Source organism: Narcine bancroftii, chromosome 1 (assembly GCF_036971445.1).
Source record: "Narcine bancroftii isolate sNarBan1 chromosome 1, sNarBan1.hap1, whole genome shotgun sequence".
Lineage (NCBI taxonomy): Eukaryota > Metazoa > Chordata > Chondrichthyes > Torpediniformes > Narcinidae > Narcine > Narcine bancroftii.
In genome coordinates this window covers 411,412,131-411,438,017 of record NC_091469.1, presented here as the reverse complement: position 1 = coordinate 411,438,017, position 25,887 = coordinate 411,412,131, and the positions used below count along the sequence as shown (strand labels likewise).

At 39.4% G+C, this 25,887-nt stretch overlaps 1 long non-coding RNA gene across 1 annotated transcript; it reads left to right on the top strand.

The window, feature by feature from the left end:
* Positions 1–25,887, top strand: LOC138751544 (uncharacterized). The gene is made up of 3 exons (XR_011350036.1): positions 1–357; positions 3,448–3,526; positions 25,590–25,887. It is a non-coding gene; the product is annotated as an uncharacterized lncRNA (long non-coding RNA).

Below are 25,887 nucleotides of genomic sequence, written 5' to 3'. Positions count from 1 at the left end.
AGTCTGCGTTTCTAGTCTGTTCACTCGCTCGCATCCAGCACCCTTCTACCTGTCCTTTTTGTAGAGATCATACCCTTTCCAGAAGAGAGCCCAATGATCATGAATCTGAACCCATGCCCCTTGCACCAACGCATTCAGGCATGCATTCATCTGTCAGAACTTTATTTTCTTTTTAAAATATTTTTATTAAGTTTAACGCTCAGAGGGTGCTCTGAAAATGGGATCGTGGATCTGTCGGCTGTGGCTACTCCTGATCATAGCTGCTGCAGGAATGGACTCATGTGTAGCCAGTGGAACACGCCGAGTGTGAGCAGATACGAGCGGATGCTGCAGAGTTGTGGAACTCACCCATTGGAGGTATGAAGCTTCAGACATTGCCTAGAGGAGGGGCTGAGCTGCCCGCATCTTTGGAGGCTGGCAGTTCTTTAGCTCTTTGGAGCGTTTTCAAAGGTGACTATTGTCGGGCTGAGTGGAAAGGACGAGTGGTGGAGTCGGAGGCGGCATCCGGTGCAACGAGTGCTGCAGAGCCATGCCGGGCTCAGAGGTTGGGAGAGATGTGCCTCGGCCTCGGATATAAATGGAGGACTTGAGGCCGTGGTGTCTGGGCCTCACGGGAGGGATGGCACTGGAGGGTTTGGGCCCTGTGAACTTATGACTGGACGGTAGTTTGGTTCCCTACTGCTAGTGAATTTAACATCTGTGGAAGGGTCGGTAACCCGACCTGTTTAAGGCTGCGTGAACAGTGTAGTAGCCCCTCAGGCGCAGGGAATGTTCTACTTCACCCGAAACTGGCAGACATTTTATAACATCTATCTTTAAACTGTCTCCTTGTCGCATTGTCTAATTTCTGAAAATTGATTGTATGTTGCATTGTATTGTTAGTCTGCTTTTGTACTGGGTCAAGGGAATGCTATCTCAGTTTTAATGCTGTATGGTGTTTGTTGCAATAAATAAATGATACCAGATACCTGAACATATAAGCATAAATAAAACCGTAAATTTAAAAAAAATTCAAGAATATTAGTGTTGGAAAATCCAAAATCTTAGATTGAACAAAAAGCTTAATTTGTAAATATCTAAAAAAGTGTCTATTGGAAAGATTACATTTAGCTGATAATTGTTCAAAAGAGGAAAAATTATCTTGAAATAAAGAGATCATTAAAACTTTGAACACCTATTCTACACCAATCCTTAAAACCTGTGTCCAACAAAGACTGTTGAAAAAGAGAGTTATTTATAATTGGACTAGCCCATAAAAAACTATTAATTCTGAAGAATTTCACAAGATAAGCAAACAGAAGTAGGTCATTCGGCCCATCAAGTCTGCTCTGCAAATCCACCCTGAGCTAAACTGTTTTCTTGTCTAGTTCCAATTTCCTGCCTTTTCCCCATATCCTTTGATAATCTCCCCCTTAAACTCCCTCAATGATCAGGCCTCCACAGCTGTATGTAACAACAAATCCATGACCCTTTGGCTAAATAAATTTCTCCACATCTGTTTTAAATGGGCTTCTAATTCTAAGACTGTGTCCTCTTGTCCTGGATTCACCCACCAAGGGAAACATCCTATTCACATCTACTCTGTCCAATCCTTTCAGCATTCAATATGTTTCTATGAGATCTCCTCACATTCTTCTATATTCAAATGAATATAGATCGAGCCTCTAAGCATTCTACAAACTTTCTCTCCTGAGATCCAGTACCTTCCTGACTTTCTCAATCCCCTTTCATGTTAAAATTCTCCCATAATTACTTTAACATTTTCCTTCTGACGCACTTTTTCCATTTCCAGCTGTAACTTGTAGTCCACCTCCCAGCTGCTGTTTGGGGGCCTGCGTGCAACTGCCAATAGGGTTCTTTTACCCTTGTCATTGCTTAACTCAACCCATATGGATTCTAACCCATCTGACCTTATGCCCCTTCTTTCTAGTGATTTAATATCATTGCTTACTATCAGGGCCACACCATCCCCTCTACCTACCTGCCTATATTTCCCAAACATTCAGCTCCCAATCACGTTCATCATTAAGCCATGTCATGGTGATGGCCACAATGTCACATTTTTCAGTGTAACTGTCCAAAAAGGTCCTCTACTTTATTCCTAATGCTCCTTGCATTCAAGTACAGTACTCTTAAACACACATCTGTTGCCATATGGCTGTCATTCTATTGTACAGTAAATTATCCTGTATTTTTACCTGCCTTTTTTTTGTCTTCCTTGCTGCACATTGTTTTTTACTGTTTTTCTAACTTCCTCTTTCTCAACCCTAATTCCTTGATTCTCTTCTACCCTCATCTCAACACTCAAATTCTGATTCTCACTCCCCCCCCATCCCCCACCCCCACCAAACTAGTTTAAATGCTCCCCAACTTCTCTAGCAAACCTGCCTGCCAGGATATTGGTTCCCCTTCAGTTCAGGTGCAGCCCATCCTTTTTGTAGAAGTCCAATCTACCACAGAAGGAATCCGAATGATCCAGAAATCTTAACCTCTGCTCCCTGCACTAATTTCCTAAATTTAGCCCAAATTCTCAACCTATTTCTCGTTAATGGATTGTGTGTTAATTTGGAAAGGGAAAATGGAAAAAAAAATTCTAAAATTGCCAACATAGAAGTTTTTTATAATTTCCTATCCTGCCCTCACTGGCATGGGTGACAAGCAGCAATCCAGAGATTACTTTCCTTGAGGTTCTGTATTTTAGCCTCCATTCTAACTCTTTATATTGTCTTTTCAGGACCTCATCTCTTTTCCTATGTATGTCATTGATGTCAACGTGGGCCACGACATCTGTATGCTCACCCTCCCACTTGAGAATGCTATGTACTCAAACTGAGTTGTCCCTGACCTTGGAACCTGGGAGGCAACATAATATCTGGGAGACTTGATTTTGTCCACAGAACCTTCTATTTGTTCCCCTAATTATTGAATATCCAGTCACTTCTCTTCTTCTCCCTTCCCTTCTGAGCCAAAGGGCTAGACTCTATGCCTGAGACTTGACCATTGTCATGATAGAGAGCTAGTGATCATTCTGACCACTAGAGGGAGTCAGAGACTAGTTTGTGGCAGCTTCAGTTGAATTCAAGATGGATGCCTCCATACAGTCAGGAGTTCTTTAGCTAATAAAATATAGTTGTTTTAAAATAACCAAGTTTAATTATTACAATAAAAGAAACATCACATGGTATCAGGGCTGCGCATGGTAGCAAAAGTGGAAGAGACACCAGGAGTGTGCAAAGTGAGAATCAGTTGATAGTAGCAGAGAAATGGAAAGTGTGATGGTTCTGATCCTGTAAATTGGATTGGAAATGTCGACCATGAATGGAGGTTGTTCAAACAATGATTCATGCTGTAACTGCAAACCTGATGCAAGGAACATTGAACTGCTACTTACTGTGGTGGGACCTCAAGTACTATAAGTTTTCAACATATTTGTTTTTGCCAAAGCAGAAGACCAAGGCGAGTTCATCAAGGTTATCAAGATGTTTGATGAACACTCTTCACCAAAGAAAAATGCAATGTTTGAGAGGTATGTGTTTTGCTCGCACACACAGCTGCAGGGAGAGGGCTTTGATACTTTTTTAATGGACTTGAAATTAAAAGTAAGAACATGCAATTTTGAAATGCTGCAAGATTCAATGATCTGTCATCAAACTATGTTCAGGATTATTGATAAGAAAGTGAGAAAAAAATTGCCGCGAAAGACACAGCTTATCTTAGCTGGAGCTGGGAAGATAAGCCACGCCATTGAATTAGCACGTGAAAATGTTTGCTGAGAGCGCAAAAGCCAGTGAAAACAAAGACTAAACTGTATAGCCATTGTGTCTGTTCACACACATAAACAAAAAATGAGATATAGGTAATGACAAAAAGGAGAAACATTCATTTGTAAATGATGCTGCCCTCAACATGCACTAAAACAATGCCCAGCCTATGAAAATGCGTATTTTAAGTGCAAAGAGCAGATTCACTATGCAAAGGAATGTTTTTTCCAAAGGGAAACAAAACAGAAGTGAAAGATTGCACACTATAAAAACAAACTATAGAAGAAACTGCTCTGAGCGATACACTTTTCAGTGGCATGATAGTACAAAAAGACTATAAACTAACAGACACGGAACAGCCAAGCATGAACAGAGTGGAGCAGGATAAGTTGACTGTGTCATTGCATCCAAATGGAACAAATATTCCTTTCAAGCTAAACACAAGGATAAAGGTCATTTTGATCTGTGAGTGCTACATCATGGCAATGAAGATAAAGCATACCTCCATACAAATTAAAGCCTGCAATGGACAGGGCATTGACTCAAAAGGTACATGTATGCTCAAGGTGAAAGTTAAAGATAAAGAGCACCACCTCAGGTTCACAGTAGTCCCAGATGGACTTGGGACAGAAGGTCATTAAGAATCTGAATGAAGGATGGCTAGAGGTGAATATAAGCCATACTACAACATTAGAACTGAGCTGAGTGTTGTCAATGGGCTTCTACTCAGACAGAGCAAAATTGTCATTCCTCAATCACTGTAACAAGAGATGCTGAAAAGGGTGCATGAGGGGCACTTTGGAATGGAAAAAAATGCAAGAGGAGGGCCAGAACCATTGTTTATTGGCCAGGAATAAATGCTGACATTGTCAGGTTAGTTTCAATCTGTGAGACCTGTTTGAAACATCTTGCAAAGCAGGCAAAGGAACCCATGACCATAACTGACTTTCCAGCAGAACCATGGCAGAAAGTTGGGACTGATCTGTTCCACATGGATGGAAAGAATTACTTGCTGGTTATGGATTATGTATCGAATTATCCAGATATTGCATTGCTTCCAAATATGTCATCTGCTTGTGCGATCAAATATATGAAGTTGATTTATGCAAGAGATGGAATTCCTCAAATTGTCTACAGTGACAATGGACCTTGCTACAGTTGTAGAGAATTCCAGAACTTTGCAGAAGAGTATGACTTTTGACATGTGACTTCAAGTCCTCTGCATCCACAGTCAAATGGTAAAGCAGACAAAGGAGTTCACATAAACAGTTGCTCAGGAAAGCGCTAGACAGTGGTTCAAATCCTTATCCAGCTCTATTGAGTTACAGAGCTTCGCCACTTGAACATGGCATGTCACCCACTGAGCTTCTGATGGATCATAGACTACACACCACACTTCTCTACTCTGCAGACCCAAACAAGAACAGGGATGTTGACAATGTCAAATGGAAACAAAAACATATGTAAAGGAGATGAAAAGCAAACTATGTCAAGTCAGCAAGAAGCTTAGAGCCACTGGCACAACACGACACAGTGAGATTTCAACACTTGGGGCAAAATGGCCACTGTTCAGGAGGAAGTAAATCCAAGATCTTACACTGTCATAACAGAGGATGGTCAAATACTGAAGAGAAATCAAAAGAGCCTGCTGAAAATGCAAGAGACACTGCAAGAAGATCCAGCCTGCACAGCAACAGAGAAAACACCACCAGCGCTAGACAGTCGTGGACCAGCAGAGCCGACACATGTATCTGTGTTGAGAAGATCCACACGTGTTAACAAAACACCTGATAGACTGAATCTCTAAAAATAAAGAACTGTATGCTTGAAAAGTTTGTGCTGCTGATGTTGTGTTCATGTTTGTGTTGAACTTTAAATCAAGCTGAATACTATATTATTGTGTCATGTTGTCAGATAAAAAATCTCAAGGAAAGGAGATGTAATGATAGAGTGCTAGTGATCCTCCTGATCACTAGAGGGAGTTGTTGACTAGCTTATGGCAACTTCGGTTGGATTCAAGATAGATGCCTCCAGTCGGTCAGGAGTTGTTTAGCTCCTGACATATAGTTGATATAAAGTATAGCTGTTTTAAAAGAACCCAAGTTTCTTTATTACAATAAAAGAAACAAAACAACATCTTGTCCCTGGTAAATTATCCTCCAAAACAGTATACTTATTGTTGAGGGGATCAGCCATAAGTGTGCTTTGCTCTGACTGCCTATTTCCCTTCCCTCTCCTAACAGTTACCCAGTTACATGCCTCTTTCCTTTTGTGTAACTGTCTCCTTGTTGCACATGTCCATCACCACTTTGCCTCCTGAATTTTCTGGACTTCATCCAGCTCCAGTTCCCTAATACAGTCTGCAAGGAGCTGCACTAGATGCTCTTCTTACAGGTGTAGTCATCAGATTTCCCACATGCATACCACTGCTCTAGCTGTCATCTCTACTATACCTACCTGACCTTACCTGGAGCATGTCCTCAGCCTCTGCTAGCCAAAGCCTCTAATTCCCCACTGCTCCAACAATGGCAGCTCTACTTGTGACTGCTTTACTTTTATTTGTTCTTGCTAATGAATCACAATTCAATTGGTCTGCTAAAGCAACGTGACACTGCGAATGCTTCTTTTTAATCTCTTCCCTCCCCCCCCACTACCCCTCACAAGCCGTGTACAACTCTCTCTCCTTGCAAATCAATTGGTCCTCTATTCCCGTTACTGATTCTTCAGGTTCTCAAACTAATCTGACCTTCCTTGCTCTTGAGTTAAACATTAATTTGCAATTTTTTCATGAGTCGAATGTTCCAAGTGTGCTGTGGCTTGAAGGAAATTATTTTAACTCACCCAGGGATGGCCATATTCTGGAAAGGATAGCTGCCTTCCCCCTAGTTTCAGTGTGAAGTTGCTAAGTTATATTTTCCACATGTATAGACATCAAATAGAATGCATCATATGGACTCATGGACAATTCCTTTTAAATACCCCATTAACAATCATCGTAATTGCATATAACTCACAAGCTTCATCAATCTCAGGAGACACAAGAGACTGCAGATATTGAAGAACTCAAGAATGTTGCAGGGATTCCAACCAATACATCAACCATTTATTTGCCTCCACCAATAGTGCTGGTATACTGACCTCTTCCAGAGGTTTATTATTTTCAATGACCTTAGTTCTGACAAAGGACTGAAATATTAGCTCCATTTTCCACAGATGCAGTCTGACCTGCTGGCTATTTCCAGAATTTCTGTATTTATCTTTATTTTAGAATTCCACTTTCAAATCCACGTGTCCTTTCTTCATATTTTATGCTTCAATCTTTTGTCTCCTTTTGAGATACTTGATTCCTTATCATGCAAATGAATAATAACTCTCTATTACATCAAATAAACTAATGTAAATATATGTATTCAGACATCTTCATCATAAAACCTTGCCTTAGGACTGCAAAGTACAGAATATCTCTTAACACCATAAAGCTATAGGCACATATATCCTGTATTTATGGTTTATAACTTCTATCAAATTCAGTTGTAAGATGACAATAAAGCTATCCCTTAACATGAAAAAAGTTGCAATAAAGTAGCAATTTGCTTTTTGGCATTTTAACATTTTAATGGTGTATTTTTGTGGTAATATGATACCTTTTTGCTTATATTGCCAAAAATGATCACAAAAAGTAAACATTTCTGGTTGGGTTGTCTGACCCTCAAATTTGTGAGGAACGATTTTAAATAACTGAAGATAACTTTTAAAAAAACCATAATTAATAATTTATTAATTGTATTACTGACTAACTAGCACATTTAGCAATACAACTCCCGAGATTTAGGTTCATTTTGACCTCCAGTGCTGCCAATGTGGAGAGTGCGCATTCTCCCTTTCACCTCCAGGATTTCCTCTGGGTGTTTCCATTTCATTCCAGAGGCATGTGGGCAGATTGATTAATTGCCTATTGTACATTGCCCCAACTGTATGAGTGAGGGGTAGAATCTGGGGGATCTGAGTGGAATGTGGAGAGAATGGAAAAAAAAAATGAATGTAATGGGTGTGGTTTTGGTGGGTTGAAGGATCACTCTGGGACTAGTCGATTTCTCAACCAATTGTTTTTAATATCTAAAATGCTTCAGTTGATTAGTGTCTATACAATAGAACATAGAACAATACAGTGCAGTACAGGTCCTTCGGCCCTTGATGTTGTGCCAACCCAAATGTTCCTTCCTAAAAAGGAGTTTTAAACTCTCCCTACTCCATAACCCTCTATTTTTCTTTCATCCATGTGAGTCTAAGAGTCTCTTAAATGCCCCCAATGCTTCAGCTTCCACCACCATCCCCAGCAAGGCATTCTAGGCACCCACAACTCTATGTAAAAAAACTTATCCCTGATATCACCCCTAAACTTCCCTCCCTTCACATTATACACATATCCTCTGGTGTTTGCTGATCCTTCCCCGGGAAACAGGGGATGGCTGTCCAGCCTATCTATGCCTCTCATAATCTTATAGACCTCTATCAAGTCTCCTCTCATTCTTCTACACTCCAAAGAGAAAAGTCCCAACTTTGCTAATCTTGTTTCCCAATCCGGGCAACATCCTGGAAAATCTCCTCTGCACCCTCTTCATAGCTTCCACATCCTTTTTTTATATAATAAAAAATTTTTGGATTAATAATTAATACTTAATTTTTACATATATATATATATATATATCTTTTTTTAAGATATATATTTTTTATTTTTTTTAATTATACTAATAGTATTAATTCTTCACTCTTTATTGTGGGGGTGGGGAGGGGGGGTTTAGGGGTTAAAAATTGTTTTTTTTTTAGTCTTAGTTTTTAGTTGTTAGGGGGAGATGCCGAGATTGGCATTGTATTAACTATGTTACTTTGTACTTGTATTACTTTATTTTGTATTTTTTCTGTACGTGAATTACTTACTTTCTTCATATGTTAAAATTAATAAATAAAGTTTCGAAACTAGGAAAAAAAATTGCTCAAGACAATAATTAACAAAAAATACAAAATACATGGTATGCTGATTTGCAGTATTTAAAATGAAGAACTAGATGATGTTGTCCTGTAATCCCACTTTTTGTCGCCATATAACACTTGTTATGTCAACATCGGCAGGGCTCCATGGTGTTCACAGTGAAAGAGAGATTTAATTATTAGCATTGGCACAGTGAACCCAGGCTTATTGATTAGGGTTTCATGACCTGAACTATTGGGATAAGATTTCAGCATATTTTGGAATATTGCATTAATATTAAGCACTAAAGTTTTATCCTAGTATATGCAACCTTTTCTCAGAGGTCACAGATCCCACAGATGTCACCCAATGCAAACAGATCAGTGTTTCAAATAAAATTAAAACATGGTATAAACCTGAAAGAAAAGTTGATATTGGTGAAAATGCAGTATAAACTGACACCTGAATAAATTGGTGGGGAGGTAAGAGGTGAGAAGGTAAAGAGAGAGAAGCCTACAAGTGATGGGGGAGAAAGCAGAGGGGTAAGAAGGAAGTGAGGAGATAGGTAGCTGAAGGACGGGAGACAGAGATGTGAGGGAAAGAGAGAGAGTGGGTGAGTGGTTAACATAAATCTATAACACTAGACAACAAAGATTTTGCTTCCTGGATGCTTTTTGGGTGTATTTTATGGATTTTGGGTCACGGATCATGAAAATCACCAGAAAATGTTTCTATCGTGTACTTCTTTAAAATACAACCTATTTTTTTGATTTCTTGTGATATTTTGTCCATTAGTATAATGTGCATAAAGCAAGTGGTTTTGGTCTGTTCAAGCAGACCTGGACTAAGCAAATACATTCTTAGTCAGGATAGATGTAGACAAGCTATAAAAGCAGCTCACATATGTAGATGCTGTGCATTACATTGATATAGATTGAATGCATGTTGATGCACATGTTCTTCAGGCAATAGCATAGTGAGTGTACTTAACAATAGCATTTATGGTCTTCAGAAAGATTCAATACAGCAGAAATGTATTAATGTTGCAATAGCTGCAATATATTCTGTTATATGCTTAAGGCTCAAAGACTGCACTTATTAAGAAAGCCTATGAGCTCTGCTTTAGTGGTAAAATTAGTGACTCAGTCATCAGACGCTAAGTACAAACAAAAATCAGCAGCCAAACATTTTTAGGTGCATTGAACTAACGCAATGTGTCGGCATCATTACACGGTTAAACTGGCTAAATTCAATAAAAGTTAATGTTTCTCCCATTTCCTATGTGATACAGAAAATTCTCAATGACCTTTGCGACCAGCTTGAAGTTGTCCATCATAATCCGTAATTTTCTTTCAAGAAGCAAACCTTTCGAAAAAAAAATTGTTGTCCAGTGCAATTGTTTTTTTGATAGTCCTGCATGGGAAAGCAAGTTTCTAGCTATCTGCTCTACCAATGCCAATCAACCTATTTATGTTCCCTTTCTATGTTTAAATAAATTATCCAGTAAAAGGATCCTCCTTTGTTGTCAGGGAAAGGCTTAGTGGAGATTTCGTATTTTATCATCTCTCTAATGGTGTCAGAGGTTTCAACCCTGATGTGTTTGGTGTCCTTGGTCCTGTAAGTATTCTGAAAATATTGTTTGCTCCTCAGGCCTCTTGATTTTCTCCCTGTCTCTTTCCTTTATGATCCTGCTGCAGCCCCTTCAAAATTTCAAATCTTCCATTTCTAGATTAATCAGCAGACCAAATGCCAAAGGAGTGAAAAGGAAACAGACAGCAAAAATAAGTCTCGGGTATTAAGGCAGTAAAAAAACAAATTTGCAGTGGGATGCAACACACATCCCCCTATCATCATTTCAATAATGCTGAGCTGCAGATGAGATCAGGCTTAATGATTATAGGAGCTCAGTTAAATATTAAAGTCTGCAGGCGCTGTGATTGTAGTAAAAACAAACAGAAATGCTGGAGGAACTCAGCCAGTATTTTCAGTGCCTTGAGACAAAGATATATTACCGATGATTTGGGCCTGAGCCCTTCTTCAAGGAAAAAATAGTGTTACAGAGTTCTGTGTTGTGTTTTGGCCTATGTGTTATGTGGTTTTATTTTAAAAAGTGACAGTTTACCTTTAAGAGCAAAGGTGAAGGTGGACTGCTGAGAGAGTGGGAGACGGACTGATCATGTGCAGAAAATGATCTAAAAATTTCTGGACTTGGAGGATAAACTACCACTGGGTGGTGCTGTGGAGTGGAAGAAAGCCCAGAGCATGAGTCATGGTCTGGAGAACATTTTAGAATGTTGGGATTTCAAAAAGGATGAACATTCCAAAGGCAGCCAGAAGGATCTGGACCAAATCAGTGGTTCCTCTCTCTGCAACCAGCACAAGACAACTTCGAATTTTGTTCTGTCTCTCTCTCTCAAAGATCTTTTGGCTTCAGTTTACCAAACAAACTGAATTTTGTTTATGATCTTTGCTTCGGTTGAGATCGAAGTTTTGTGAGTCTTGTGTGTTTTGTGTCTAAGTTTTTCTGTGGGCTGGTTGGAAATAGAACAGACTTTAATTACATATGTTATATTTAGGCTGAGGAATTTATTAGTTTTACACTGTTATAGGAATTTGCATAGAAACCAGTGGACATTGTTATAAAAGGGAGGATTTTTGAATTAAAGTTTGAAGGTAAATTTTTGATAATAAAGTAATTTTACCCCTGTGTGATATGCCTTCTTTGTGGTTGCTGGTTTGATCTTGTAACATAATTTGCGGGAATCATCTGAGATGAACCAATTTGGAAGCTTTAGGGGGGATTGACTTGTGCTTAGTTATCAGTCATCTGAGTTTAACTCAACCTCCAGCTTGAAATTAAAAATAAACGGTGAGTGTATAAATCACCAGCAGAAAAACCAGCAATTATGAATATTGACCAGCCCATAGCTAACCCTTCTATGGTTAATTTAAAAATGGCTAAAAAGTCAGAACTGATGGTTATAGTTGGCAAGTTAAAACTTACAGTAAGAATTGGGATGAAAAAAAAGGAAATTGCCTGAAAGATTGTTAAGCACTATGTAGGAAAGGTGGGTATTTGAAGAAGCTTGGCAAGAATTGGCTAAATTCCCAGAGGAATATGCTTTAACCCACAAGCCTAAGTCGACACCAGGGAAAACCTTTCAAAGGAATACTGCTGATAATCCAAGTAGAGTAGAAAGAAAATCTAGAATTGAGGTTAAAGGAAGAGAGGAAGAGAAATGGGTGAAGGAAAAATTTTCGAGTGTTATTTGGCACTATTGTAAAAAGCCAGGGCACATAATAGCTAATTGTCCTGTACTGAAAAGGAAGAAAGAGAAAGGGGTGGATGTGTAGATGTGTGAACACTCTGTGTTCAGAGTGAGAAAGTTAGGGATATTTTTAAACCATTCATGACTGAAGGTTTCATTTCAGTTACTGGAGCAGCCCAATCGCTTGTATTATGCAATGTTTTGAATTTTGGAGAGGAGACTGATACTGGAGATATGAATTTAATTAAAGGCATTGGTGGTGAAGCAGAGCCTATACCTTTGCATAGAATAGTGATGAAATCAGACTTAGTTAATGGCCCATTTACGATAGGCATAAGATCAAGTCTGCCAGTGGATGGAGTTTCTCTTTTGTTAGGAAATGATTTAGCAGAGGGTAAAGTCATACCTGCAGTGAAACTCACAAGTAAGTCATTGGTTTATGAGTCTGAAAAGGATTTGAAAATCTACCCTGCGAGTGCCATTACTAGAGCCATGTCTAAAAAAAAGGAGAGGTAGAGAAAGTCTGTGATGATCCTGTAGTGGAGGCAAGCATTGAAGACAAACCTAAGGATCCAGTTTTGCTGTTGTCAAGAGAAGACTTAATAGCCAGACAAAAGCATGGTCCTGATCTTGCTGGGATAAGAGATAAGATTCTGGCTAACCAGGAAATTGAAACTGTGCCAGTAGGTTACTTTGTTCAAAATGGAATATTGATGAGAAAGTGGAGACCACAAGTGATACCTGCCAGTGAAAACTGGGCAGTAGCAAGGCAAGTTGTAATTCCCAAAACTTACAGGAATGAAATATTAAAATTGGCTCAAAGTACACCTTTAGGAGGTCATCTTGGAGTGAAGAAGACAGTAGAAAAGATAAGGAAACAGTTTCATTGGCCAAAATTAAGAAAGGATGTTGTGAACTTTTGTAGAACCTGTCACACTTGTAAATTGGTGGGTAAGCCTAATCAAGGACCACTAGTGGCACCTTTACAACCCATCCTGCTTTCGGGGAGCCCTTCTCAAAAGTGAAAGTGGATTGTGTTGGCCCATTGCCAAAAACCAAAGCAGGAAATGAATATTTGGTAACACTCATGTGCACAGCTTCAAGGTTTCCAGAGGCTATTCCCCTGAGAATCAATTGTGAAGGCTATGCTAAAAATTTTCACACTGTTTGGCCTACCAAGCGAAATTCAGTCAAACCAACGGTGTAATTTTATGTCTGGAATATTTCAACAGGTGGTGTATGAATTGGGAGCCCATTAAATTATGTTGTCTGTCTGTCATCCTAAAAGTCAAGGGGCCTTGGAAAGGTTCCATTTAAATGTGAAAAATATGATGAGGTCTTATTGCGTGGAAAATAATAAGGATTGGGATGAAGGAATCCATTTGTTATTGTTTGCTGTTAGAGAGGCAACTCAGAAGTCTTTTGGATTTAGTCCATTTGAGTTGATGTTTGGTCATGAAGTCAGGGGTCCATTAATATTCTTGAAGGAATAATGATATACATAATGATATACAATCAAATCTGTTGGATTATGTTTTCAAATTTAAAAACAGATACATCAGGGTTGCGAGATAACAAGGAAACATTTAAAAACTGCTCAGGGAAAATTGAAAATTCAGTATGATCAAAAAGAAAAAATTAGGGACATTAAACCTGGCGACAAAGTATTAGTTTTGTTTCCAATGCAGTCAAACCCTTTGAGAGCTCCATTTTCAGGACCATATAAGGTGAAATCAAAAATTAACCGGGACATCTATCTCATTGAGATGACTGATCATCGAACAGAGACATAGGTCTGTCTCTTGAACATGCTTAAACCTTACTTGGAGAAAATGACTGAGGAGGAGACTAGGATTCCAACCAAGGTGCTAGTTATAGAGGAAAGTAAGGAGGAGATAAGTTTTGTGGAAGGTCATGGAACACACAAAGTGATAAGCCACAGACTGGAAAATTCTATAATTTTGCATAACTTAGACACCAAGTTAAATCAGAAAGGGAAGAAATGAAGACATTACTTATGAAATTTAAGGATATACATTAATGATCTAGATGATGGGGTGGTGAATTGGATTAGTAAATATGCAGACGATACTAAGATAGGTGGAATAGTGGATAATGAAGAAGGTTTTCAAGGATTGCAGAGGGATTTGGGCTGCTTAGAAAAGTGGGCTGAAAAATGGCAGATGGAATTTAATGCTGATAAGTGTGAGGTGCTTCATTTTGGTAAGAAGAATCAGAATAGGACATACGTGGTAAATGGGAGAGCATTGATGAATACAAAAGAGCAGAAAGATTTAGGAGTAACGGTATATCGTTCCCTGAAACTCACGTGAATAGGGTGGTGAAGAAGGCTTTTAGTATGCTGGCCTTTATCAATCATTGCATGGAATATAGGAGTTGGGAGGTGATGTTGAGATTGTATAAGACGTTGGTGCGGCCTAATTTGGACTTCTGTGTGCAGTTCTGGTCGGCTAATTATAGGAAGGATATAAACAGAGTGGAGAGAGTGCAGAGAAGGTTTACCAGAATGTTACCTGGGTTTAAGCATCTAGAGTATAGGGAGAGATTGGACAGATTAGGTCTTTATTCTTTGGAGCGTAGAAGGTTGAGAGGGGATTTGATAGAAGTATTTAAGATTATGAAAGGGATAGACAGAGTGAATGTGGATAGACTATTTCCATTAAGAGGAGGAAAGATTAAAACAAGAGGACATGAGTTAAGAATTAAGGGGAAGAGGTTTAGAGGTAACATGAGGGGGAACTTCTTTACTCAGAGAGTGGTAGCCGTGTGGAATGAGCTTCCGGGAGAAATAGTGGCGGCGGAGTCAATTGTATTATTTAAGAGAAGGTTGGACAGGTATATGGATGAGAAGAAGATGGAGGGTTATGGGCATTGTGCAGGGAGGTGGGACTAGAAAGGGATGTTTGGTTCGGTGCGGACTAGAAGGGCCTAATGGCCTGTTTCCGTGCTGTAATTGTTATGTTTTTTTTTGTTTTTTTTATATATATTCCCAGATGTTCCAAGAAGAACTACTGTGGCTTGTCATGATGTGGAGGACAGTGATGCTAAGCCTATTAAGCAGCATCCTTACCTAGTTAATCAGGAAAAGAGCAGATTGTTGGATCAAGAGGTGGATTATATGCTCAAAAATGACATCATCTGAAAATCAAGTTCAAATTGGAGTTCACCCTGTGTTCTGTTGCCCAAGCTAGATGGCTCAATTAGGTTTTGTACAGATTATCGAAAGGAAAACATGGTGAGAAAGACTGATGCGTTCCCTATTCCCAAAAAAGATAATTGTAAAGATAAGGTGGGAAAGGCTAAGTTTCTTACAAAGATTGATCTCTTAAAAGGATACTGGTATGTTCCCTTGACAAAGATAGGCATGGATATTTCTGCATTTGTTACACCTTCGGGATTGTATGAGTATAATGTTATGCCTTTCGGGATGAAACATGCACCTGGCACAATTCAGAGAATGATTAATGCATTAATTCAGGGTTTAGAGCACACAGGAGCCTATATCGATGATTTTGTAATTAGTATAGAAACATGGGAAAACACATGCTTGAATTAGTGCAGTTATTTCAGAGACTGGTGGAAGCACACCTCACAGTGAATTTTCACAAGAGTGAGTTTGGACATGCCACTGTAATTTATCTGGGTTACGTGGTAGGACAGGGACAGGTGGCACCAGTTGGAGCAAATGTATTGGCTATCACTGTGTTCCCTATCCCCAGTAATAAGAAAGCTCTTCAGAGATTTCTAGGTATGATTGGCTACTATCATAGATTTTGTAAAAACTTTGCAGAAATTGCACTCCCATTAACAAAACTACTTGGAAAGAAAGAAAAGTTCATCTTATCAGATGCATGCCAGGAAGTGTTTCTGAAGTTAAAGGCCATTTTCTGCCATCAGCCTGTACTTTTGACCCCTAACTTTGCAAAGCCATTCTTTTAAGCCATGGATGCCAATGATGGAGCAGTTGGCGCTATACTGTTACAGAAAATGGATGGTGATGGAGTAGAACATCGTATTTCGTACTTCTTGAAAAAGTTTAATGACCATCAATGAAATTACTCGACCATTGAGAAGGAGTTATTAGCACTTGTTTTAGCATTGCAACATTTTGATGTTTATATTTGTACTGCTCACAAACAGTTAATAATATATACTGATCATAATCCATTAGTTTTTTTCTGTCTAAAATGAAAAATAAGAAGACGGTTATTGAATATTACAAGAGTATGATTTAATTATTACACACATAAATGGGACAGATAATGTAACAGCAGATTGTTTGTCAAGATGTTAATCTTGGTAAATATGAATCTAATCACATACTTATTGTAAAAAAATTGTGTTAATTTTATTTATGTAATACTTCCATTAATTGTTAAAAATTTGTTCTTGTGGACCAATTTTATTTTTTAGCAGGGGAGGTGTTACAGAGTTCTGTGTTATGTATTGGCCAATGTGTGGTGTGGTTTTTATGTTAAAAAGTGACAGTTTGCCTTAGAGATCCAAGGACAAGGCGGACTGCTGAGAGAGTGGGAGACAGACTGAGCATGTGCAGAAAATGAAAAAAAAAAGTCTGGACTTGGATGATACACCACCACTCAGGGTGCTGTGGAGTGGAAGGCCCAGAGCATGACTCATGGTCTGGAGGACATTTTAGAATGTTGGGATTTCATAAGGGATGAACATTCCGAAGGCAGCCAGAAAGATCTGGACCAAGCCAGTTGTTCCTCTCTCTGCAAGCAATGCAAGACAACTTCGAATTTTGTTCTCGCTCGCTCGCTCGCGCACACACACACACACACACACACACACACACACACACACACACACACACACACACACACACACACACACACACACACACACACACACACACACACACACACAATGATCTTTTCGCTTCAGTTTACCAAACAAACTGAATGTGTTTATGATCTTTGCTTCAGTTGAGATTGAAGTTTTGTGTTTGTTTTGTGTCTAAGTTTTTCTGTGGGCTGGTTGGAAGTGTAGCTTAGACTTTAATTACATATGTTATATTTAGCCTGGGGAATTTATTAGTTTTACACTGTTATAGATATTTGCATAGTAACCAGTGGGCATTGTTATAAGAGGGGGGATTTTGAATTAAAGTTTAAAGGTGAATTTTTTTGTTAATAAAGTAATTGATCATCTTTACCCCTGTGTGATATGCCTTCTTTGTGGTTGCTGGTTTGATCTTGTAACAGTGGAATAAGACAGAAGGAAGACATTTCTGAAAGCCTCAGAATTCAAACAATGGGAGAAGAATCCAGACCAACAAAAGGTGTTAACTGGATATGATAAAGAGCAAGTTAAGAATTTATCATGTTTGTGTGAAAGGAGATAGAATGGAGAGACAGAGATAGGGAAATGTGACGGGGAGTGGGGAGTGGTTTAGTGAAAGCCAGAGAAGTCCACATTAATGCCATCAGTCAGAAGATGAGGTGTTGTTCCTCCAATTTACGGGTGGTTTCAGTCTGGCAGTGCATGAGACGAGTCAGCAAGGGAATGGAATGGAGAATTGAAATAGGTGGTGTTATGAGCCCAGAGGACCCCAAAACCCAGCAGCAATAGATATTCAGCAAGACAAATGGTAACTTAAACAAAAGTTGCTTTTAATTATCTTTAAACATGAAAATAGAATCACACTTTAATTTATCACTATTGACTTACTTAATCCCCTTCTAATTCTAAGCGCATGTGTATGAACAGTTCAGAACAGTTCTTGAGTTCACAGTCCAATCTCACTTCTCATTCCTCCAAGTTCACTGGTTGCAGGCAATTCTTATACTGTGCACAGAATTTAACGTTTATAAATTTCACCAGGCTTTGGTGCTTGAAAGGTAGAGAATTACCACTCAAGAAGGTTCTTGTCAGTTTTCAGAGAGAGATTTGTTATTCTAGGACATCCACAACTGATGTACTTCTATTAGCCACTCCAGTGTCTTGCTGATTAAACTTCCCCCTTCAGGGTTCTCCAGATGATAACCTCTTTCTTTCAGGTCACCACAGAGTGCCTTTTAGTTTCTCTTATTCCAAGTGAAACATTAGACAGCCAGTCCTCTCTTCCTGCATGAACCAGATCGAATCAAGCACTTACAACCGATTTTCCACATGGGGATTTTCCCAATTTTGTCAGCTTGTACTGTTCCAGTCCATCCTGCTGTTGCTGGCTGTAACACTGTAGAAGTGATCTCTGTCTCTCTGTCTCTCTCTAAGAGAGAGCCTGTTTGACTCTCTCTGCTTGCAAAACCACATGACCCTCTTAGAATAGCTCCAGATAATCTGCGGCTCCAACAAAATCTTTCTTCTGTTGCCTTTTTGTAAACAATAATCCATTAGTGAAGTCTCTTGGGCACTCTCCAAAGCTCTTGCAAAAGCTGTGGAGCTGATTTGTCTCGCATTAGCAGAGTACCGGGATTTCAAATAAGATCTGTTTTAAAGTCTTTGTATGTGAACTACTCAAACAAACCTTTCCTAATTTATCTCCCAAAAACTTATCTATATGCTCTGTCACAGTGGCTACTGAGAGAGCCATGCTATTGCAGCAGACCAACCCAAGGTGCTTAACAAACCTATTTCCTAGTCTGTGTCCAGTCTCTCCGATGTTGAGGAGACCACAATGGGTGCACTGGAGCTCAGTTCCAACACTTATAAAATTGTTTTTGACATCCCTGATGTTATAACAAGAGGGTGCCACATATGATGTTGCTTCAAGGTATTAAAATTTTGTAATTAAACACTGGAGGTTATGCATTTGATCCCGACAATAGATTTTTTTTTATATATCTACTGTCAAATATGCTCCGTCTCAGAGCATATTTGAATGAAGGGTCGGAGACGGAGAAAGATGCTCACAGTAATACTGGAAACAGATGCACTGAAGCAGTCAAAGGAAGCCTTGAAAAATGATTTAAATTTAGACATACAGCATAGTAACAGGCCATTTTGACCCTCAAGTCCGTGCTGCCCAATTTACACCCCATAAGCCTTCATCCCTGGTACAGTGGGAGGAAACCTGAGCTACTGGAGAAAACCTATGCAAAAATGGAGGGAACATACAAACTCCTTGAAGGCAGTATGGGATTCAAACCCCAGTCTGGTCCTGATCGCTGGCGCTGTAAAGGCATTGCGCTACCATTACACCAACCGTACTGCCCTTAAATTTCTATTAACTATTAAATTTATGAGACACTGGGTGCTAATTGTTAGTTGCATAAAACCTTGATATTCCAACATCCAATTATTTGGTAATCCTAATTGCATGGCATCTGGATGTCTGTAGATGCTGAGGTCTAATGCAGTACACAAAAGTGCTGGAGAAACTCAGCAAGTCAGGCAGCATCCATGGAAACCAAAAGACAGTAGATGCTTTAGACCTAAAGGCCTTCCTCAGGACTGTCAAAAATCAGACATCCACTCCCCTTTCACCCCTACCACCTCCCACCTCCCCACCTTCTTTGTCGGGCATTTTCCTGATTTTTGGCACTCATGAAGAAGGCCTTGTGCCCAAGATGCCGACTGCCTTTTGCTTTCCATGCTATGAACCATGAACTGCTGAGTTTCTCCGGCACTTTTGGGTAGTGCCCAGTATCTGGTTCACCCATTCGTCCAAAATCAGAGCAAAGGGATCCAGTTTGAAGAGGAATGTACAGACGGACTCAGGTATGTGGAGTGGGCCCAGGGTCAGAGTTTGAACTGCAGGCCAGTTGTGTGCCTGGAACCAGGGTTGGGGTGTCTGACCAAACCTGGTTCTGGAGTGCTCAGACATTTCCCTCATCCTTCAACTTCACCAGGTTCACCGGATCATGATTATTCCACTGAAACATGTGAAAATGTGAAATTAAGATGTGGTTGGATATTATTCACAGTAACATCCAATTGTCCAGAACATCTGCTGATCCAGCACTGCCAAAGTCCCAAAGGTGTTGGATCAGCAGAGTTTTACTGTATCTCCTTCTGACTTAGGGCATGAGTCAGAGAGGGCGGTGATTGAATCATTGGGAATATGCTCAAGGCATGAATTGTTTGTTACTAATTGTCTCCTGGTGTCATGACCTTAGAAAGCACCTGTTTTTTGAGGAGAGCCCAGGAACAAAGGCAGGCTGGCAAGTAGCAGCTGGCAGGGGTCTGTAAATTCATCATGAATTTGGGGCACTGCTTTTTCTCCAACTTCTGAAATGATAAATTAATACAAATAAATTTACTTTTTCTTCACTCTTTTAAGGAGCACTGGTTTGTTGCAAGGTACCTGAGAACATTGGCTCCAACATGCTGTAATTATGTATAATTTTACAAAACAGCCATCAAACCTACATGAGGTCTCTCTTATTTTAGGCTTCACCCTGAATACTCACTGAAGAGAGCTTCCTAGCATGGTGGGTTACTTCCTGTGTACGGTCACTGTGCACCCATTGACCTTCATAACTAATCCCTCAGTACCATTTCATGCCCTTAAAAGAAAAGTAGTGATCTGATTTCTGGACCAGTACATATAGTTTCTAAGTCAGGAAAAAATGGAGTCATTATTTCATTGTTGTCTTGTCCTTTTCTAATGAAATTGCTCCCTCACTAAATGAATTGCAATACATCTTAGGCACATTTTCCCTCCTTTATCCTTTAGTGGCCCCACCTTCATTTTCATCATCCTTCTGTTCTTCACATATGTATAGAATGCCTTGGAGTTCTCCTTAATTCTACTTGCCAACACCTTCTCATGTCCCCTTCCAGCTCTCCTAAATCCTTTATTAAGTTCCTTCCTGGTTACCATATAATCCTCATAAGCTTTTCCTCTCTTTTGCTTCCTAACCCTTATGTAGGCTTCCTTCTTCCTCTTAACCAGCTATCTGACCTCTTGCCTATCACAATTCCATTTTCATACACTCTTTTCCATCTCTGTGGGACAAACCTATTCTGAACCTGGCACAAGTGGTCCCTAAACATCGTCTTTGTTACTTCCCTGCTTTTCCCGAGAACATCTGTTCCCATTTTATTCTCCCTATGTCTCATCTCATTAATTAAACACTATAATTTTGTCTGCTTTTATCCTTGTATATAGTTATGCTAAAGCTCAGGGAGTGTGGTCACTATCACCTAAATGCTCCCCCACTGAGAGATCTGTCACCTGACCATGTTCATTACCCAGTACTAGATCCAGTAAGGCCTCTCCTCTAGTCAGCTGGTCCACATGCTGTGTCAGGAATCCTTCTTGGACACATCTGTCAAATTCTACCCAATCTATTTCTCTTACAGTAAGGTGGTACCAGTCAATATTAGGGAAGTTGAAGTCTCCCACAACATTTCTGCACCATTTCCAAATGTGCCTACTTATCTGTTCCTCAAAGTTCCTAGGACTATTTTTGGGCCAATAGACAAGTTCCAATACAGTGATTGCTCCCTTCTTATTTCTAATGTCAACCCACATCTACTCAGTAGACATTCCCTTGACAGCATCCTCCTTTTCTGCAGTCATAAAACTAGCCTTAACCAGTAATGCTACCTCCCCCCACCACCCTTTTACCTCCCATCTTATCCCTTTCAAAACGTTCATCAGCCAAGTCTCTGTAACGGCACAACATCATAATTCCTTGTACTGATCCATACTCTAAGTTCATTTCCTTTATTCCTAATGCTCCTTGCATTGAAAAAGACACATTTCAAACCCTCCAACTGACTGCATTTATGCTTTCTCCCCTGCCTGTCCATCCTCACAAACCCACAGCACTTTGCATCATCCTTTTCACCTTCTTCCCTATTCTCTATCCTCACATTCTGGTTCCCATCCCACTTTCAAACTATTTTAAACTCTCCCCAACAGCTTTGGTGCCTCTCTTGTTCAGGTGCAGCTCGTTCTTTTTTGTACGGTCAGACCTTCCCCAGAAGAGATCCAAATGATTCACAAATCTGTACCCCTGCCCCAAATCTTCAGCCACACATTCATCTGCCACAACTTCCTCTTCCTATCCTCGCTGGTGCCTGGCACAGGCAGCCATCCCAAGATTACCACTCTTGAAGTCCTAGTTTTCAGCTTTCTTCTTAAATCTCTATATTCCTTCTTCATCCCTACTCAGAGATCAGTCCACTACAACTTGTCCCTAGGAGATTGTACCTCACCATATCCAAATTAGTATAATTATTGTTAAGGGGAACAGCCATATGAGTGCTCTGCAATGACTGCCTATTCCCCTTCCCTCTCCTAATAGTCATCCAGTTACCTGCTTCTTGCTATTTGAGTGTGACTGTCTCCTACAGCTTTTGTCTATTGCCCTCTCTGCCTCCAAAATGATCCAAAATTCATCCAGCTCCCTAACATGGTCTCCAAGAAGCTGCAGCTGAATACATCTTTTGCAGGACAATTGTGCTGTCCCAGATTTCCCCCATCCACTTCCCCAGCTACCATCTCCACTCTCTACTCTTTATTACTATGCAAAGATCTTTCCTGGTGTACTCATCCTTTGCTCTCTGAAGCCTCTCAAACTAAAGCCTCTAAATCCCGCTCCTACACTGGGCCACTCACACACTGGCTGCTTTGCTTGAACTTCCCTTCTTTATACTGGCTACAGCTAATTGGTCAATGGAGAAATTTAATAAGCACCTACCTCTCCCATTGCTTTTTAGGTCCTCCTCCATTCATCCACAGTCCCACTCTCACAGAAATGAAATTCACATAGACATTAAAGAGAAGATGAAGGATGAAAGAGATCAGAAGATCATGATGAGGGCTTGGTTGGGATAGCAGTGTGATAGTTGAAGGGAAGCATGGCAAATTATGGGAGATGTAAAGAGAAAACACGATCTTAACATTAGGAAAAACAATATATCCTGGAAGGACCTTCACTGCTGGATTCCTTGTAAGTAGATCAGAAGCAATCTTTACCCTCTGTTAAAGTCGGCTTTTGGTGTTAACACTAAAGCTGTTTGTAAGATGTATAGGATATCAGCAAACAGCACCAATCATGTCCTGTCCATGCATTGATCTGGCTGTGTTTTATCAGCTGTGCACATCAATGACCACGCAGCAACCCACAGGAGCACACAATGAGCAGTCATTCAACTTTACTGGGTTTTCTGACAAAGTTCTGTTTCTCTTTGTTAAAATTTGTATTTCTATGCTATCGAAAAATGACAGTTATGAGAAAAGCACCAGTGATTTTGTCTTTATTAAAAACACATGTCCCTAGATTTGAAACTGGGGCCAAAGAGAGCCATAAGCACATCCCAGATAGACAATTAATAATCTCATCCTCCAAAGTCGCCTGAATTAATTACTTCAGCCATTTCCTGGGTGAAGCAAACAGGCTTACAGAATCCATGATGCCTTTAACACAATAATACTAACTGACTTTTCTGGTCGAATCAACGACCTGTAAACAAACAACCTATTCGTAAATGGCTTCCCGCGCAAATGCAGTTGATTGAACCTTACAACCTGTCAGTCACGATTTGAGTTATCAATGGCCGTAGGGTGGACAAAGCAACACTGAAGGTGCCAATTAAGTTTCGATCTAATATTATCCAAGACTAGGTTTATATCCCCATTATTAACATTATTGTGAGACCAACCATTTACATGTGATAATTAAAGACTAAAAATATAGAAAGCAGATATTACTGTATATTAGAAGCAATCTTTCCAGACCTGCCAATTTTATATGCAAGGAATTATATCTTTTAATTATGACATACATGTAAATAACTGATGTTAACCATTTTCCTGTCTTTAGAAAAGAGCAATGCAAAAAGTAAAACATAAACTTGTAATAATAAGTTCAACGAGATGCCTATCAGATTTGTATGCAAGAAAATACCTTAAATACTGTACAGTTTCACTTGAATCTTTGAATGAGGTTCTGGTATTACCTCAGGTGACTTGGTATACCACTCATTCTCGCTAGTGTAATTGTAATAAAGGTGTTTGTATTGCTCTATGGTTCTTGTACTTGTCTTTCTATCTTGACAGCAGGGTCGAACTATCACATTTTTACATAAAGTCTTTGAGCTAAATGAAGGGATTTCTGGTGGGACTTAAACTTCCAGACTTGTTATTGGGCAACATGGTTGATGTAGTAGTTAGTGCAATGTCGCTACAGTGCCAGTGATCGGGACTTGGGTTCAAATCCCATGCTGTCTGTAAGGAGTTGGTGCATTCTCTCCATGTCTGCGTGGGTTTTCCCCAGGGGCTCTAGTTTCCTCACACCGTTTGAAACATACCAGGGTTTGTAGGTTCATTGGCTGTAATTAAGCAGCACGGGGTTATGGGCCGAAATGGCCTGACACATGCTGTATGTCTTTTTTTTAAATTAAATGTGGTTATTTAAAAACTCAGTAATAATTTTGAATAACTGAAATATTTTCTTATTGCACACATAGTAAAATAATGCAATCAACATAAATAAAGACCATCAATAACTAGAATACAAGGCACATTTATAATAGCTAATGTACTCCATGTTGAAGCAAGAGAATAGTTTCCAATGAAAAATCAATTGTAACAATGCTTCTGTGGAAAATTATAATTCGAAGTGTGGAATTGAGAATTTAGATATTGGCTTGAATGAGAAAAGTAAAATATTAAAGCACCAAAAATGACTTATTACAGGGATTGGTAAACAATGTGTAAACCAAACATTGATAATGATGAGTTTATTATCATATTCAGTACTCTCCATAAGAGTTAACCGGTAAATAAATATTCAGTCAAAGTTAGTGCACATTAAAAATGTGGCATTTTAATGGAAAAGAGACATCTTTGTTTTGTGGTCCCAGGGTAGTTTATGATTTGGATAGTAAGGGGAGATTTAAGAACCTGCTGAACTTCAGGCTAGTGCACCTTCTTCCTGAAGGTAGCAGTGAGAAGAGGGTGTTGGGGATTTTTTGTGATTATAGCTGCCTTTTTGAGGCAGCGCCTCACATAGAAGTTTTCGATGGATGGGAGGTTAGAGCCTGTGATTGTCTTAGCTTTGTTTGCTACTCTCTGTAGCCTTCTGTGTTCCCGGGCAGTCCAGTTTACAAACCAGGCCATGATACAACTCACCAGTATACTTTTCATAGTACACCTGTAGAAGTAGCATCGTGTAATTGATGACATGCCCAATCTCCTCAGACTTCTTAGAAAGTAAAGGCATTGGTGTGCCTTCTTCACAGTTGCCTTGATGTTCTGGCTCCAGGAGAGATCCTCCAATAAGTGGACTCCTAGGAACTTGAAGGTTAATTTTGTACATCCAAATAATATGTACCAATTTATTTGCAATTTTAAAGTTTCACAATTTACTGTTTACTTCTAAAATGTAACACATAAAATGTTAAATATAATTTGCAATGAGCAAAGTAGATGGTAAATGAAAAAAAAAATGTTGCAAGATATCTTAGCCCTAGATCATGGCTGTCAAAGCTTCAAGTGGCAGTTTTATGTAATATTACATTTCTGTTTTATTACATGACAATAAATAGTGTCTGATAATCATAGTCCTGGTCACCTACAGGTTTAGAAGAAACTGTCTCCAAAGTGTCATGTCAGAATGGGCATAATTACTTATATTTCTATTTCATCAGAATATGAAGCCGCATGTGACTGCATACATCAAGATCAACCACACTTGGACTTGTCAAAGGCTGTTTTTACATTTACTCATTCATAAGAATTGGAATATGATGGAAAATCTGACTGCCCCGAAAAACTAACAACTTTCCTGGCAATTTCTGAGGAATGTTAAGAATCAATGACGTGGCTGTGGATCTGAAGTCATACCTAGCCCAGAGCAGTCAATGAAGGAGAATTCCTTCCCTCGAAGGAGAGCTTCAACTTGCATTGTTTTTAAATATAATCTGATAATTCCAGGTTTACAATTTA